Source organism: Chelonia mydas, chromosome 21 (genome assembly GCF_015237465.2).
Source record: "Chelonia mydas isolate rCheMyd1 chromosome 21, rCheMyd1.pri.v2, whole genome shotgun sequence".
In the NCBI taxonomy this organism is placed as follows: Eukaryota; Metazoa; Chordata; order Testudines; family Cheloniidae; genus Chelonia; species Chelonia mydas.
The window spans coordinates 10,798,019-10,816,663 of record NC_051261.2 but is presented as its reverse complement, the minus strand read 5'-3'; positions in this window follow the sequence as shown (position 1 = coordinate 10,816,663).

Genomic DNA, 18,645 nt, shown 5'->3' with positions numbered 1-18,645 from the left:
TGTTTGTATACAAACCTCTCTGTTTGCACATATGGGCCTGTTCTTATATAGATTTGGATTTGTGTGTCATTGTTCTCGCATACGCACCAATCTGTAGTTTATAGGGATCTGCATATTTATATATTCTATGGACGTCTCTGTTTGTGTCCTTATGCATCTCTCCATGTGCATATGAATGTGCTGTGTATGACCTTTGCATGTGCATGAATATGTGACCCTGTCTGTATATACGGAACCCTGGGGATGGTTACATATGGACTTGTTTGCTTGTGTGTATCCAGGTATAAGTCTATGCTTGCTTGTAAGTGTATGTAAGGATTTGTCTGTATATGGCCCTTGATATGTGGCCTGAGCTTTTGCACACATGGACCTGTTTGCACATGCAGTTGTCATTGTGTCTGTGTGTAGCAGCTGTAAGTATCTGTACGGCTCTCGTATGTCTGCATGCATAGCCTCTGATTCTGGGTACACTGGTTGTCCTTGCATGTGCAAATAGTATGTGCTAGCCTGGAGTGTGCCATGCATACCTTTGTTTGATGTGACGGCCCACGAGGTGAGCACTTCTTGTGAATGGGATGAGGGGAAGTGTGTGTGGAACTTCAAGGATGTAAACAAACATCTGTGAGCCTATCAGCATGTGTGCGTTGCAGTGCTTATCATTCGCAGAGCCTCCGCACTGGCTGGCTGGCTGGACAGTTCCTAGGGATGGGACTTGTATCAGCCTGAAGAAGCAAAGATGAAGCCATGCTTGGAAAGCAGGGTGAGAGGGAGCAGAGGGATAAGACTTCTGCCCTCATGATCCTGAGAAGAGGTTAGAAGGATGTGGGATGCCGCTGGTAAGTGCAATAGATGGGCCGATGCCAATCCAGAGATCTGTTGTATGACTTACTCTGTTCCTGGTGTCTGGGCTGAATTGTGGTATAGCTATGTACATCCTGCCAAGCTAATTTTTCCTTGTGGTTTCGGCTGGGTGCAGTGGGCCTGAGCTACCTCTCACCACTTGGCTTGAGTCCTCTGGCTTCCACGGAGTTACTTTGGACTTGCCCTGGTGTGGGAGACTCAGCCCCAGTATTCCTCTTCACTCTCCGGCCCTATCCTGTCAATCAGCTGCCATATTCTGTCCCATATGCAGCAGCATTTCAGTGGATGAAGAGCTAAGGAGGGAAGGTACGATAGACATGCCACGTATAAGTGCATTTGCCCCTTAGCGGCGGTCACGGTCACGTCACACACCGGAGGAGGGCTCTGTAATGCTGGGGACAATTGAGTTGATTAAGAGGTGGCTGGAGCAGCCTTAATTCTGAATTTCCTGCCATTCAGCTTGGGCCCCTCAGCATCTGTTGCGCGGGGATAGATTTATCACAATTTGTAGCTCATGTTCCAGAGTAAGAATTGGTCCCGTGAGATCGGAAGGGGAGTGGATCTATGTGAAGAGGAGCCAACAGAATAGGAGAAGATGGTTCTGCGCCAAAGGGTACAACAGAGCTAGAGAAGACTTTTAGGGTTAGAGGCTCCCATGGAGTCAGGAGAAGGGGCTCCATCTCACCCAACTGGGCAGCACGGACCCCACGGCACCAGTGGGGCATTGGGACCCTGACAACAGTGCACAGCCTCCATTTCAAGCCGCCCACTCCATCTGGGGGTACGTAGCAAGGAACCTTCTTATCCCCCTTCCACACCAGCCTACAAGGACCCTGCGTCTTCTCTCTTGAACAGTGCTGGCAGCAAGGGTCCATCGTACCGGCAGCGGTTCTGAAGGGGTTAAAGGTTAGATGGGCAAGGCAGTGGTGTCGTGGGGAGGGTGGGCAAGGGGGGACAGGGAAAGATTCCTGGCTCTGAGTCCCAGGAAGGGCATGTGCATGAAGGATGATCCCCCTAAAGGGTTAACCCTGGGCTAGGATATTCAAACACCTCCAGCTGAGGTAAGCACTCTGCTTGTTTGTTCAGGTAAATAAGGAAGGAATTAGATATAATGGGCAAAGGAGGCCTTTGCGGAACACTTTGCATTGTAGCGCTCAGCGTCGGGGTACATATCGAGAGACAGATGCCTTTAGCTGAGTGCATTTCTCCATAGCCCACCACTTCTTTCCCACGCCTCCCCCATCCCGTGGCGGTCTCTTCTGGTGGCACTTCTCAGAGGGCTGATGCTTCTTGGCACACTCGGCCTCCTGCAAACAGTGTCCGGGTGAGTGACGCAGGGGTAGGGCTCTCGTCCCACCCCCCTGCCCAGCACTCGCCACGAGCCAAGTCCCTGCACCCCAGTCCGCGCCTCTGTCCCCTCCCCATGCCTGCCTGAGACTCTGAAGGGAAGGGGGAGAACTTTTCTAACTTTCTTTCTGGATTGATGCTACAGCTGAGATCTCTGCACACCTAACGGGTAAGTCCGCCTAAGATAGTCTCGCTTCAGTGTTATGTCCGACTTACCCTCCATGGTGGTGGGGGGTACACCCTGGACCCTAAGATCTCCTAGGTTTGTTCCATCTCCGCTCTGATCCAGCCCTTTTTCTCTCATCTCCTGTCCTGTGTCATCTGAGGTCAGCTGGCTGATTCTGTGACGTGTCACCTGGCTTTTTCTTCCCCTTGTTTTGAATGACCTGGTGAAATATCTGGGGTGGTTCTGAGATATTTCCAGGTTATCCCAAAACTTCCTACTTCAAGATTTCTTGCACCTTCCTCTGAAGCAGCTGGGATCAGCCACTCCTCAGGAAAAGATACTGATCCAGTAGATGACTCCTACAATCCTAGGGGGCAAATATCCAAAGGCACAAATGGGAATTAGGTACCCAACTCCTCCTGAAAGTCAAGGGGAGTCGGCACCTAACTCTCGTTAGTGCCTTCGAAAATCCCCCGCTAGAGCTTAGAATGAGGGACTGGGGGTCAGGACTCCTGGGTTCTGTATCTAGCTGTGTTGCTATACGACCACTGACTTAAAAAAACAACCGTGCCTCAGTTTACCCAGCTATGAAATTTAGACAATAACGCTTGTGTCTGGGAGTATGTGAGGGCTTAATTGATATAATTAGTGCATTGATTAAATAAGTGCCCCTGGAGAACCTCGGGTAGATGGTCCATAGAAGGGTTAAGTACTTGTTAGATACCATGCAGTATAAACAATGACAATTGTTAGTATACAGATCACCAGGTTTCAGTGACTGGCTTAGCTAAGCTGGGCATGCAAAGGGCTGGGGGCGTATTTGTAAAAGGACAGTGGGTGCTGTTAACCCTTTTAACCAGGCCGCCATGTCTCAGGGCTGCCCTTCACGGTTTTCAGTGCCAAAGGCAAATTGGCTCTGGGTCTGATTTTTATGGTTATGCTCGGTTAGTGAAACACAAATGACACCTCTGATGCCAAATCCCTTACAATACCAGCTTTCTCATGGGCAGGCGTCTCTGTGGGGCAAGCGACTTACAGGGGAGGCAAGTGCTGATATAAATAGGGGCTCTCCGGATTTTGATGGGGAACACCAAGCTCCACCGCTCCCCTGGGACACACACACAGGTTGGTGCTTAATTAAGATGGTCAGCTAGCCACTTCCCTTCCCTCTCTGCTGTTCCACCCCCCAGTGGGAATGGAGAGATGGCAGGTGGAGAGGGCGGCTTGACCTGGGCTGCAGAGATCTGTGTGAACATCAAAGACGGCACCCAAGAGTCTCCGCATCGGGTGCAGGTAAATGAGTGGGGATCTGTGTATTTGCTGTCGTTGGAGCGGGTGGGGGAGGAAAGCTGATCTGTGCTCTCTTTTTAATAACCCAACGATAACTTGTAGAAAAGTCAGCTAGGAAGAGAATTGCCTGGGAGGAAGGTTGTCAGCAAGGTCCAGTGAGAGATGGAAAGACAGAAGAGAGAGGCAAAATCTTTTTTCAAAGTCCTAAATGCAGCAGCACCCAGAAATATTTCCCTGCCATCCTTAACAGGCCATGTGCCTCCCTGGCAGTCAGTGGAGTTGGCATCAGAGATCAATACGGTGCATTGACACCAAAGCTTTTGGGGCATGTGACCGTTCCTGAGGGAACTAGACTGGATTCTGTATCCTGAGATTTCCATCCTCCCCGCCCCCCTGAAGTGGAGAAAACCTAGACAAGACATACAGACCACCAACTGTACTCCACTGCTGAAATCAAAGTTCACCAGGCCGGTCTATAGTCCGGGCTCTTGCCAGGTCCAGGAGATGAACCGAGTGAACAGGACAGGTCTGGATCATTTAAAAGTCTGTGAGGCTACAGTGTCTGAGGGACCTCTGAACCTCACAGAGCATTGTTGGTGGTGTTCTGGCCCATGTCAGTTTTGTGCTCTCTGGGAGGTGATCCCACAGCCCTGAGGGTAGGGGATGCTGTTTGGTCATGTATCCAGCTCATTCCATCCCGGAGCAAAAAGCTAGGCCTCGCACGCCTTGCACCCCTGTTCTCAATTCAGCATGCTCAGAACCCCCCTGGATCCAGAACCAGGGACAGCTCTCAAACGAAGAGCTTCTGAGTCCTTGCTCTGAACATCATGGGCCAAATTCTGCCCCAGGTCCCCCCTCAAGCAGCCTCAAAGAGAGAGAGTTTGTCCACGTGTGCAAGAGAGACGGATGGATTTTTACAGACTGTGCTGAACCCTCTGACACCCAGGCCCCTTCAAGGTTTTCAAGATAAGCATCCAAAAATGGCGGTGCCTGGAATCACTAATCACTTGTGAAAACCTTGGCTGTGAGCTGCCTTCCATGAGGGTGGCCTGTGTTGGTTTACTGAGGCCCCTTCTCCCTTAGCCCTGTTTGGTTACGGGAACACCTAGAATCCACTTTCGTAGTTAATCTCATGGCCCCCAATAAAACCATCTCATTTCCTTCTCGCCACCAGATGTCTGGCTGGCAGAGCAAATAGGCTGGTAATCCTTTCGCACCCAACCCTGCTGGACTTTGACAGCCTTCATTTCCAGGTGCTCCCCATTCACAATCAGCTGAAGCTGACTCTGTCCTCAGGCCGATTCCAGTGAATCTGAGGTAACCCGTAGTATTTCTAGAGTGCCTATCTCCTTGAGATGTCAGAGGCAGTGGTATCCTAGTAACCCCTTGTCAGACAAGGGTCTGGAGGGCATGTGTCCAGCACAAGGTGGGAAGGAAGGGACTGAGAGACAACCTCAAAGGCAGTGGGTGAGGAGCAGCAGAATAAAGCAGGGATTATTGTACTCCATTGGGAACCGTGATCTGGTCTGGCTGAGCTTTCCTGGCCCTCAGATTCGTGGGAGCCAGGGTGAAGTAAAATGTGAAGGGGTCTCCAGCTGATTCTTCCACACGGGAGCTTCGGCTACTTGTCACCCTTATTGGGGAGAGAGGGTTTATCTGGGATGAGGACTGAGGCTCTGGAAGACGTGGGGTTCTCTTTCCGGGTGGCTGGAGGGAGCTGTGTAGACTGGGGAAGCTGGAGAGCAGGGATGGGCCCAAACAAAGACTCCAGTTCCAAACAAACCCAGACTTGGAGGGGACATTGAATCCATACTGAGCAGCTGACCCCAAACCCTGGCTCCAAGTAGGACCTACCACAGACAGCAGGGATGTGATTGCCGATGCACTTGAGGACCCTGCCCACCAGGGGCACTGTAGTGAAGCTTCCTGTGGAGGTGGCATAGCCACCACGGGACCAGCGCTGAGGCCTGGGGCTGGGGAGAGCGGAGGCTGGCTGTCGTTGCAGCCGTTTTGAAGAGCAAAGGCTGCTGTCGAGAGGACAGCTGAGTCAGCCACTAGGTCTTTGGAGAACTCCTGCTGAGAGGTATGGGGGGCCCAGGGGAGTGGGGAGGGATAATTTAACAGGTGAGCTTTGGGAGGTGAGCATGGACACGGGGAGAACTTCCACAATGGGTAGAAACTTGAGTCTTCCCCGGGGTGCTCATATGCAAATCTTTCCAGGCCACGGTTTGCAGACTCAAGAGTTGCAGGCGAGTTTTGCAAAAGCTTCTGCCTCTCTTAGTCCTTAGCTGACCTGAGTCTCTGGGCTTCAGAGGCCATGCATCACTGCTCCCAGGTTAGACGCTCTTGCTTCTATGACCAGCTGGTCCCAGCTGGTGAGGAAATGCGTGGGAGAAGCAGGCAGAGCCAAGCAGCTCAGCCCTTGGCTCTCTCCCCCTGGGATGCTTACAGCCGGGCATAAGGCCAGCCTTGGGGGCTGCTGAACCAGTTACCAATGGCGACACCTGCAAATCCACCCCTGCAATTGGGGATTGTTGAGATCTCTGCAGCCCGCCAGATCCCTTGGGCTCACAGCATGGCGCAGGCTCAGAGAGCTGGGGCATTGGCCTATGTGATATGCAGAGAGTCTCGAAACTGGGTCCTCCGGCGTTGCCAATGTTGTCCTTCAAAAATCCAGGACGTGCCTGGTGGGGGCGGGGGTGGGGGCACTGGGCCAACTTTGAGTGGCATCGTGACCCTGTGCGCCAGGTCACAACACCAGCTGCCTCCCCGTCGCATGCTAAATTGGCCTGGGATGCCTTTGATCCCGTATTGCAGCCATGGGGTAAGCGCCACTTGAGTGGCCTGGGATAAAAGGCGTCCCGGCCTGATTTAGTAAGGGACAGGTGATTTTTTTTATTTAAATAAGGGATGTCCCTTATTATTCAGGCCTGTTGGCAACCCTAGGCTACCTCTGCCAACCCTCCTGCCAAATGCTCCGCTCCATGGGCATGGCCTCATAGAATCATAGAATATCAGGGTTGGAAGGGACCCCAGAAGGTCATCTAGTCCAACCCCCTGCTCAAAGCAGGACCAAGTCCCAGTTAAATCATCCCAGCCAGGGCTTTGTCAAGCCTGACCTTAAAAACCTCTAAGGAAGGAGATTCTACCACCTCCCTAGGTAACGCATTCCAGTGTTTCACCACCCTCTTAGTGAAAAAGTTTTTCCTAATATCCAATCTAAACCTCCCCCATTGCAACTTGAGACCATTACTCCTCGTTCTGTCATCTGCTACCATTGAGAACAGTCTCTCCACACCGAGGTGGAGGTGCGGGAGGGGGAGGGGTAAGAGGAGCACTGTCAGGCCCTCATGAACCCTTACATCCCCACTGGGGCACACTAATTCTCAGGGCGCTGGGGCTAAAACCCTGGTCCTTCAGCACAGCCCTCAGCCTCTTGAGGGGCAGCAGGTCCCATCGGAGCTGCAGGTTAGTGACAGGCCCTCGATCAGCCCAGCCACTGGAGGGTGACATTACACACCCATAGGGCCAGGTTCTTGCAGCAGGCACCTGCTAGGCCTCCTAATCTCTCCTCCAATGCCCCCCAAGGTGGCTGAGGCATGGGCAGTATGTAGGCACTGCAAGCTGCATTAGTTGGCTCCAGGGCTGAGGGAGATGAGTGCCTTGCCAGAGAGAGGGTGCACCAGATGGAGAGGGTGCAAAGACTCCGCCTCCTCCCTGTGCAGGGGAGTGGGCATGGTGGGCTCTCTGGAGTGCAGGGACCACTCCCTCCTAGCGCCCTCCGGAGGCGGCAGAGAGCTGCACTGCCTCCTCTGTATGGCTCCACAGAGCAAGCTGGCTGCTGTGGGAAGTGCACAGTGCAGTACGTGTGCTCACCCGGAGAGCCTCGGTGCTTCCCGGCGCTCCCCCTGCTGCAGCTCTGCCCTGGCGCCAATGAAGGGCTGTGCCTTAATGGGGCTATGGGCTCCCAGGCCTGCCTCTCTCCTACCCTGTGGGAACAGCTCGTGGAAGGGATCAGCTGGAGAATGGGGCTTGGAATCCCGCTGCTGGCAGGGCTGTTTCCTGGCTCCCTGATGCAACAGGGTCATAAATTGGACCATTAGCCTCTGGGTACAGGAGAAAACATGCCCGGGACCTGCCTTTGTCATGTGGCCCTTCCCAGGCAGCACCAGAAACTTGGCACAAGGAGAGAAGGCCCCGGCTGCCCCATCAACCGCATTCTGACTATGCAAAGCAGTTCAGCTAATGTTCTTTGGAGCCTGATGCCTTGAGGCATCCTCCTCGTTTATACAGTTACCTACCTCGTGCTCTCACTGGCCTGCCTCCCGCAGGCAGTTGATCCTCCGTCTCCCTTTAGCCCTCGGAGGATGAAGGGCTGGGTGCCCTCCAGAGCTAAGCCACCGGGTCAGTGCGGAGGATACAGGAAGGTAGGATGGATCTCCAAAGGGCCACACTAGGGGGCTGGTAACTTTGTCCAGCTCCCTTTGGGCAAAGAGAAAGAAAGAGCTAGTAAGATTTTTTTCATATACAATTCTTTTGTTTTTTTTAATGGGAGGCAGTGTTGCCTTCTGCTTAAACCATCAGGCCGAGAAGCCGGACTCCTCTGGGTTCCTGACTTTGGCATTCACTCCGTGTGTGACTTTGGGCGAGTCACTTAAATGCTCCATGCCTCCGTTTCCCCTTCTGCAAAATGGGCATAACAACTTTTGCCAAGTGCTTTGAGATCCATAGGTGAAAGGTGCCACCAGTTGTTAAATATTGTTTTTAGCCATTGTGATGTGTTTGCTGAATTCCTTTCCAAAGTCTCATCCTAGGTTAAAAACCAAAAAAAACCCCATAGGAGCTGCCTATTAACACTCTCCTATCCTATTTTAATCTGAAGCTTCTTTGTACCCACCGGGTCTACAGGATTGGGCTGGAAAACTAGGAAGAATGGGCTCCCTTGTGAGATTTCTGGGGATCTTCCCTCTTGGTGAGGCTCCAAAGGCAGAGGAAACAGCCTTTCTTCCTCGTGATTTTTCAGGGGATCAGCTTATGTTCCTGACTGGAACCCAAGATACAGAGCCAGCATAGGGATAAGGGGTGGGCGAGGGAGGAAGAAATGTAGTTTGGTCAAAGGTTCAGGCTCCATCTGAGTTTATCCACTTTGGGTTGCCTGACGGTGGCATATACCTGCCTCCTCCGAAAGCATTTATGGCCGCTGGATTAGAGTTGAAGACTACTTTGGCTCCCTTAGTCCTACATGGGCTGCTAAAAGGTGTAAGATTCTTCTCCAGCGTGTGGTCTCTCCTCTTTAGTTGTCTGAGACGTCTCAAACTTCCTGCTCCAGGAGGGCTGGAGACACAGAACTGGAACCTGGCTTTGAAACACTCCCCAATTTCTGGGGCCAGCTTCAGTGAGGGCGAGAGAGCGCCTAGGGAAGCTGAGACATGTTTTGTGAAACCCCAAAGATTGTCGAGGTTTCCTACAATCCCACATGCCCCCAGGCCTGCCGGTCCCCTGCTTAACACTTCTGCCGGTTTGCATGCAGTCGACAACAGTTGGGAGTGCTATCTGAGCTTGCCCTAACCCAACCTGTTTCGCTGCGGATTTAATTTTAATTAATGAGCTCATTGTTTAAGGTAGTTTGTTCTTTGCTTTCAAAGGGCTTGATCCCAAGTCTGTTGAAGTCAATAGCAAAGATCTCATTGACTCATTGGAGGAGGATCATTATAATACAAATAATATCTACCTCTTAGTCATGCAGAGATCTCAAAGCACTTTACAAAAGGAGGTCCAGACCATTCTCCCCACTTCACAGATGGAGAAACAGAAGCCCCAGGAGTGAAGTGACTTGCCCAAGTGGCTGAGCTGGGAATAGAACCCAGATCTGCTGAGTCCCAGTCTAGTGCTCTGTCCACTAGGTCACACTACCTCCCCTAGGCCTTATGCGTATTGATGTTCTGCATGGAGTTGGCCCTGCAGTGCATCGTTCAGATCCAAATTTCCCCCAAAAGATAAGAGCTGAGGTTTGGGCACATCTCTGAGAGCCACAGTCCAGCTTTCGTTACAGTGAATGCTAAAACTCCGATTGGCTCATTCAGCAGATGCTCCCAAAAGCGATCAGGCAAAACATTTGGGAAGGATTTGGCACGAGCTGTGTCACAGTGTAAGTCCCCCTGCCTCCTGGGGGCGCCGTTCCCTATTTGAGTGGGAGAGTTGAGTGAGCGAGAGTGAAGTGTTCATTCCTTGTGGGTTTCCAGCCAGGTGAACAAGAAGCAGAGTATTGTTGGTGTCCAAAGGTCTCAAAGCCAGCCCAAGCGTTACATGCAAAAATCACATGAGTTTTCTTTGGCAATTTGGCTGTTGTACATTCTCATCTAGCTGGGTTTTGCTTAGTAGGGGGCTGCACCTGGGTTCTCTCTGCAGGTTCAAAAGTCTCAGCAAAGCTCCCTGAGCCTTGTGAGTGAGTCTGGTGTTTGTAGCCTCCAAACCAGATGAGTTTCACCTGCTTTGGATCTTTTTCTTTGCAAACATTTTGCACAGCGTTAGTCCCTGCTGTCGGATTCTGTTTAGGAACTGTCCCTGCTCCTCAGCTAGCAAAGCCAAACTTGGCATCTATAATCTTAGTGCACTGACGTTTCCAGTGGTATCTCGTCAACTGGAAAATCCCACCTCTGCCCCATTCTCTCTCTAGTCAGCTATCTATTAATGCTTTTATGCGGCGAGCTCCTTCGTTGGAAGGTGTTATGGACATGTAAAAAGGCTCCACCCCGTCCCAAAGTCCTTATTCAGGCAAAACTGCCAATGAAGTCAAGGAGAAGGGGGAATCTCTTATTCTCTGTCCTGCTACAGCTTTTCTCTTCTGGCAGAGACCTTCCACTCCCTCCATACTGATGGTGGGTGGGTTGAAGGTGGTGGGGGTGGGTGGGAAGAGGGACACTTTTTGTTGCAAGAGCATTCTACTGAATTTTTTCCCCAGTGGCTTGGAAAAAATGGAGGACTGTGTTTTAAGCTGCACGCAGTTGTTATGTGGGATCGATCTTCCTATCAAAGGCATGCATCACATTAGAGTTGATGGGAATTACATGGGCACATCAAAGGAGAATAAGGGTACAGGCTGGAACTCACCTGCACATGGCTAGGCTGATGAAATCAGAATGATAAACAGCTTGCAGGTTTTTCCTTTAACACCATTTAAAATCTATTTCACACTTTAAGGTGTGATTCTGTTTGTCAAATGACTGTGGAAAAATGGCCCCTCCTTTCCCATCGGATCAGCTCCTGGTATGTATTTAGAGCCAGAGTTGACGAACCTACTTTACCATATTATACACCTGTCTGCCCTGCCACACTGGCACAGCGAAGAGTGAGCAAGCTGGAGTCAACGCCTCATGCATCTTCACCAGCCCTGTTTGCAAAATTCCAATATCAGAGTTAATTGGCACTCCTGTGCACACCCAATGATGGCAAGGGACATGTACTGATGTCAGAGAAAGCAGAATTTGACCTGCAGACCCTTCCTGCCTGATTGTGATGCATGAGAAGGAAATACCCCAGCTTGACTCTCAGATCCAAGGGCTGGCAGTTACAAACAATGGGACAGATGCAGATCAGTGTAGCTCCCTGTAGCCAATAGAACTATGCTGGTTTATGCTACCTGGAGATCTGGCCCAGGACCTTTCTACTTGTAAACGGAGCCCAGTTGGTCTGGAGATACTGAGAAGCAAGTCAGGAGCCCCTTGATGCAATTTTTACACTGATATTTTTTGTACAGTGACACTTCTGATCTCCCCCAGCTCTTGTAGAGTTTGCCAAACAGCTGAGGTGGAACATAACTGTCTGCAGGCAATAAAGGAAGGAAATACCAGTGAGTCGGGAATTGTTTAGGGTAGTAAAAGGGATCATTAAATGCAACCGAGGCTATGCCTACCTTTAAAGTGCTACAGTGGCACGTTAGGGCTTTTCGTGCGCTTCAAGCTTTCTGTGCTCGAGAAACAAATCAAAAATTGTTGTCAGGGCAGCAGCCCAAACTCAGAAACCCTCAGGCCTTGAAGGATTTTTGTAGCTTGGTGACAGTTTGTTTTTAAAGGTTGTAAGAGTTAATGCCGTGTTTCCTTTCTTGCCTGGATACTTGAATCAGCCATGGCAAAGTTCTTCTGCTAGAGACTAGAGAGTATAACCATAAGGGAAAGAGGGGAGGAAGAAGAGGAAAAGGAAATAGAAAAGAGAGAGTTAACATAGAGAAATATTTGAGTGCTACATACCAATGCTCCCCGATGGGGTCATGGTGACCTCTGTAATTAACGTTCTGGAACCATTGGGCCAAAGGAAGGATCCCAGCTGAGACTCTTTTTTATAAACTTTTTATTTCAGCTGCCTAATCCATCGAGCCCTGATGCTCATTTGTTGTCACAGGGCTTGTCCACTTGGCAAATGGCTGCCCAGCCCAGCAAGCCAGGGCATGAATCTGCCCTCAGATCCCATGTGGACTCTGCTACACATAGGTGGCAAGGGACTTGGCCAGAGCAGGGCTCAGCTCCCTTTTCCCAAACATATCTACCAGCTCCCCAGTTTTGGTAGAGCCCTCCTGTGTACATGCCTGGCTCAGGAGGCAAACCCCCACATAGAATCATAGAATATCAGGGTTGGAAGGGACCTCAGGAGGTCATCTAGTCCAACCCCCTGCTCAAAGCAGGACCAATCCCCAATTTTTGCCCCAGATCCCTAAATGGCCCCCCTCAAGGATTGAACTCACAACCCTGGGGTTAGCAGACCAATGCTCAAACCAGCATACTAGCGCTAGTTCTCATTGAGCTACTGAGAGTATAAGTAGCAGTGTTAGCATGGGGAATGGCAGCAGAGTCATGGCTATATGCCGCTGGTTTCAGGAGGGGTTGTGCTCAGGCAGCTAATCCCTGCCTTGCAAGGGTGACCGTACACCTCTTTTAGCTCAGCGAGCTAACTGTGCTGTGAAGTACTCAGATCCGACGGTTACGGGAGCCGGATAATTACCGGAGATAGAGAGGAGGTAGCTGAGAGTGGTGGTCCTGGGTGGATTCTGGTCTCTCCACGTTTGTTAGAATCTGCACTGGAATTTATCTAGGGAGTGCAGTGGACTTTAGGTTCCCTTCCATATTGTCTTGCTCCGTGAACTCTGGGCCAAATCCCAGCATTGCCTTTGACACCAGTGCGGGGGACAGATTTGGCACGGGTCTAAAGATCTCTCCAAGGTGCTGGGGCAGAGGACAAGGAAGCAGAAAGAACCACACCCTTTTTGCAATTAACAACTGTTTGCTCATGCCCTGAGCTTGAATGGTGTCTCTGCAGCTCCCTGGCTGGGAGAAATTAGAGGAGTGGAGGAAAAAAAGACCCATTAGCTGCAGAGCTAACTTCTAGCATTAAATAGGGGTTGAGGTTTCTGAGGCTAAAGAGATGTGTGAGGCTGGAGGAAGGGGAAAGGGATAATGCAAGTGAGGGCGGAAAAAAGAGAAAATAAATGCAAGGGGGGGAAGGCAGTAAGGGACAGAGGGGATGTGAGATGAAAGGAAAGCAGACAAACCAAGGAAAGAGCGCATGGCCTTAAAAACTAAAACTTCTGGGCCCAGTTTTCAGACATGGGCCATAACTTGACACAGCTTTATAGACTACATTAGCATTGTCTCCATTGTACACTAGCTGGGCATCTGTCATTGACCCCGAAGGAGCTTTGTGGATGTATTCCAGTTGCGGGGGGGGGGGGGGGGGGTTCTTCACTCTTGTATCCGTATATACGAGCTGACTGAGGAGCCCTGAGCTGCAAACCCAGCCTCTGTGTGACACCCTGGCCTTGGAAGCAGGGCTGCGGTTTTACATCTTGGGTAGATGCTGCTGAGGAGCGGACGTGCGAGAGGAAAGTTGCATTTGGTCCCTCCTCCTGTTGTTTCGACAGCAGTCTCTCTCTTGCTCCGAGCAGCTTCTCAGAGTAAATACTTCCCCACCTAGCCCATAAAGGCCTCAGCAGCAGCCTCCTGTGTGCCAAAGCCAGAGAAAATCAAACAAAGGTCCCCACCCTTAGAGTACAGCACATTTCGTCAGATGATTACTCAGGCTTTTCTCTCCCACAGCCCAGAGGTTCTGCTCCTGGCCAGGTTCTGTTTCCCAGGGGCTCTGGCCTACAATTTCCCAGCCAGGGGTGCTGGGGTGGGGTGGGGTGGAAGGAAAGGGCAGGGCTGATTAGTTAGAAGTTTCACCTTCCTTCTTTGTCCTCTGTCCCCAAACTTGGCAATATCCCTTGCACCCTAGAGCCTCCATTTGGCACCAGCTGTGCTGGTTTTGCCCCAGTCTGTCTATGTGGCTGCTAGCATGAATACCATGACTCCTGGGCACTAACCAGGTGTGCGTCTCTGCAGTAGCTCTTGCATCAGAGATGTATGTCGGGGACTTTATAATGGTTTAGAGACCAGGGTTCACCCCACCTCCCTCACAAACACAGATGTAGGTACATGTCCCTCCTAACACTCCCGATCTCCTTTCTTGTAGGACCCAGCACCGTTACTGGGGTGTCAGTTGGCCAGATCCTCTGCTGGTGTCAATCAGCATCACGCCATGGACTTCAATGGAGCTACCCCAGTTGACACCAGCTGGGGATCTGGCCCCAGCGACTTTGGGGTAGTAAGTAAAACTGCGTTATGGGCTAGAACGGGGAGGTATGGCTGAGCTGCTGCAGCTGCAAATGCTTTGTGTACATGGAGGAGCGAGAACTGCTGCAGACTGCAACCAGTTTAGCCAGACCTGAGGGATAGACTTTGCCCTGGTTGTGGCAACCCAGGCTTGCAAGATGACTGGCACAGCTGCTGTGCGTGGATGCAAGTTGTTGTAGGTGCCGAGTGCTCCAAATGCTGTTTTGCTTAGGGCCAGGAGGGAACTTGGAAGGAGAGGGTTGGAATTAGGAAGGGGAAGCCAGAGATCCAGGCGAAGGTCCCAAGAGACAAACAGGCCGCGGGGGTCTGGTCTGCCATTGTTCTAGATCCCAGGGACATAACTGCGTGCACTTTCTTTCTTTCTTTAGCCCTCTGCTTGTGGGGAAGGTGGTGCCGGGATCTAATCCCACTTCCAAGGAGCAGCACACCATCTCAGGTTTGCAAAGGGCTTTCTCAGGGCTAGGGCCTTGCAAGCTGTTACCAGCTTCCCTTTTGTGCAGGCAGCAGCATGGGGCTGGATTTAAGGCTGATCTCTTAAAGTCTTAATCTAATCCAGAGCAAATAAACCAGAGGTTTGGAACTGTGCAGCATCTCTCAGGGAAACCTGCTGCCTCTTGGGATGTGCCCCGTTTCGCACCCCCCCCCCGTTAGGGACTCCCCAGTTCTGGCCTCCGGAGCATCAGAGGAAATGCAATATTTGCTGGGCAGCAGGGCGGTTAGCACCTGCTCTGCGGAAGATCATCTTATTGGGTGCCTGATAGGAAAGGCCAAGCCTGCTTCCGGGGCCACTGTGACATTCTGACATGTTTCTAAAAGCCTCCTGTCTGAGCAAAATTCGCCACGTAAGGGCAGCCTAGTATTTCTGTATTCCTCAGGGCTATTGATTATTAAAGTCTTTGGGGCCAGATTCCCACCTGATGTAAATCAGCATAGCTCCATTGCCCGTCCATGAGCCAGGGACAACTCTGTGTGGGTGTGTGATTGCGTTGTGCAAATATATGCGTGTGGGGGTATTTGCATGGCGCACGTGTGTGTGTAGATCTATTTATCTATATGTCCCAGGGACTTACCCGGGCCCCTGTGACCGTAATACCTGAGCACCTCACAAACCTGAATGTGTTTATACGGTATGCATGGGCGCAGAAGCTCTTCGTATAGTCAGCCTCTTCCTGCTTGTTAATTGGTTCAGCACTGTTACAATGCAGCATCTGAGACCCGTGTGCAAAAGTAGTTACTGCCTTCAAGGGTTTGATGGTAGCTGTTGGAGTAGGGGGTGGTTGCACCGTTGCTCGTGAAGGCTAGGGTTGCATGCACTGGGTTTCTTGCGAGCAGTGGGATCGACACACTGGCTTGTTATCGTAGGGTTGCTTGCGAGCGGGCCAGGCTGTGTACGTTTTCTTTTTTTGGCATAAAAGCACTGAAGAGTTTGGAGCCAGATTTTTCAGGAGAGCTCAGCAGGCTGGGGGATCCTTGAGTGCTGAGTCTTTGGGAAATCCGGCCCTCGCTGTGGAATGCCTCCCTTGCACAAGGTGTAGGGAGAGGTTTGTTTTCAAAAAGTGGGGGTTCAATTATGTGCCGCATAAAGCCCTTGGGAAATGTTGACCTTTTGGGATTTTCAGGCCAGAAAGGAGCAGCGGGATGGCGTAGTGGTCAGCACACAGGATTTGGCGACAGGACCTCCTGTGGTCTAACCCCAACTCTGCCACTTACTTTGCGTGGTCTTGAGCAAGTCTTTAATCTCCTTGTGCCTCAGTTTCCCTATATTCATTGCAGGGGGCCAGGACTTCAATGGAGATATGGTGATTTACAGTAGTGGAGGCCCTGGCCCAAGGATAATAAAACTTCCCTCCCGGGGATAATTGGGGAACCTTTGTGAAGCACACTGGAGATGCAAGGCCCTGGGGAAGTGTTAAGCATTGCGGCTGATAAGATCGTTGCAGACTTTGTTCCTGGCTTTGTCTGAAGGATGAGTTTAACTGTAACAATGTAAATCTTCCAGACGTCTCCTACTTCCACCCACCCACCCCCTTCCACTGGCAAATCTGTGGTTATTGGGAGTCTAGCTTGCGGCTATTAATGACATTTAATCATCTCTTATTTACCAACCATCACTGACTGCAGGGAGCGGACCTGGGACCAGCGCATTCGCTAGAAGCAGCAGAATGGAAATGAAATTTTCTTGGCACGTTGAAAAATGTACAAAGATAGTAACACGCAGTACAGAACACTTCGGTAAATAACATCTCTCCTACACAAAGGATATGTTTATTTGGCTAGAAGGGCTTGAATAAACTCAGGGGATTCACTGTTTCATCCTTCGTGTTAAAGGAACCCAATGAAGTATCTTCATTGCTATTTCTTTCTTGATGCATTTTTTTTTTTTTAATAATACCCACTGGGAAACATTGCACTGAAATCTGCTTACCCACCGACGTTTTCCCATCTTCCGTTGTACGCTGGTTTGTTTATTGCAGGGTCGCTTCTGTGCTGGACTGCTGCGTGGACTGATTTGTTTTTGTAGGGTCTCTTTGGAGCAATGGCCCACAAGTACACACGCTGGTTTGTTATTGTAGGGTCACTTGTGTGTGCCGTTATTACTGTTCATTATTTGTATTGGAGGAGTGACAGTCATGGCTCCTGTGTGCTAGGCGCTGTACAAACACAAAACAAAAAGACGGTCCCTGCCCCCAAAGAACTTACAGTCTGTGATCTGTGTGCACTGGTTTGTTTTTATGGGATCACTCGTGTGTTGAGCTGGATGGTCTGGTTTATTATGGTAGGATTGATTGGAGATGCCCGGCTGTGTACGCTGCTTTGTTACTGTAGGGTCCCTTACCAGCACTGGGTTGCTGTATTTTGAGAAAAAGAGCAGTGAATCATTTATCTGGGGGGAGGGGGATTGGTGGAAAATCCCCATACAAAGAAAGGCACGGGCCGTGCAAACAGCTATACAATTGACCCTGACGGTGCCCTTTTAATGGCACACTCATTTCAGAGGGCTCTTTTCTTTAAAGCCTCAGGACTCCTCTCAGGGAACTATCAGGCTTTCTCTTTCGATGGAGACATTTCCCACGGTTGCCATGGAAATTCAGCAGGCTCATCCTCTTCTCTGCAGAGTCCAGGGCTCCCTGCATACAGGAGACAGATGGAAATGGGCTTTTAAACATGTCCTCTGGAAAGAAAAGAACAAGTGCAAAAAGTTCATGCCAATGGGGATTGAAGGGGTTCGTGGCCAGGAGCCATCAGCTGCCATGTGCCCTGTCATCTGATTCATAGATTCCAAGGCCAGAAGGGACCAATGTGATCATCTGGCTGATCACATGTGTAACAGACCGGAGAACTGCCCCACAATAATTCCCAGAGCAGATCTGTTAGAAAAATAGTCATTCTTGATTTAAAAATTGTCGGCAATGGAGAATCCACCACGACCCTCGGTAAATTGTTCCGGGGTGAATTACTCTCACTGTAAAAAATTTTTATGCCTTGTTTCCAGTCTGCTGGAGATGGTGCCAGGGATTCTAAAATCAGAGGGTCTCTTCATGGAAGTGACATGAGCAATAGGATGCCTGCCTTATAACTGGGGCTCAGTCTAATTTCCAGCCACTCTGTGTAGGGATTTTATAACACGCTCATCCCTGTGGGATCTGTGATGCCTGAAATACCAGTGCCTCACCCATTTAGGGTCCGAACTACTGTTGGCATCCGTGGGTTTTGGATCAAGCCCCTAGTGACTGGAGATCTCATGATGATGGCATTGTAATAGTGTGAGCTGCCCTTGGGTGCAAAAGTAATGGATTCACCGAGGCCTAGATCTCATTAGAGAATCCCCATGGGGAGAGCAGTGTCCTTCAGGACATCACTCCCAGTCCCTGTCTACGATAGGGACCAGGCTTACAAAGGGGTTTAGGCACCTAACAATGCATCTAGGCACCTAGTGAAAAACACCTAAGCAGGTTACATGGCTAACTCCCAGTGACATCAAATGGGATTTCTGTGCTGAACCTGCTTAGGTGCTTTTATATAAATCTCAATAGCTGTCTCGCTGTTCGGTGCCTAAACCCCCTTGTAAACCTGGCCTTAGGTGAAAAGACATTGCAGCAAGCCAGGGTTTAGAATCCCTTGCAATGCCTCGAATCTGCCCAGCAGCCATGGTGAGGGGCTTTACGAGGCTCTGAGCCATAGCAAAGTCAAGAGAGAACCAACTGTTTCGTGGAGTCCAGCAGCCCTCGCTTAGTGTAGACGTGCCCTGGGTGTGTGGGTGACGGGAAGCCTGTGTAAAGGGCTGCTCCTTTGGTTACACTCGGGTAATTTTTTATTTAT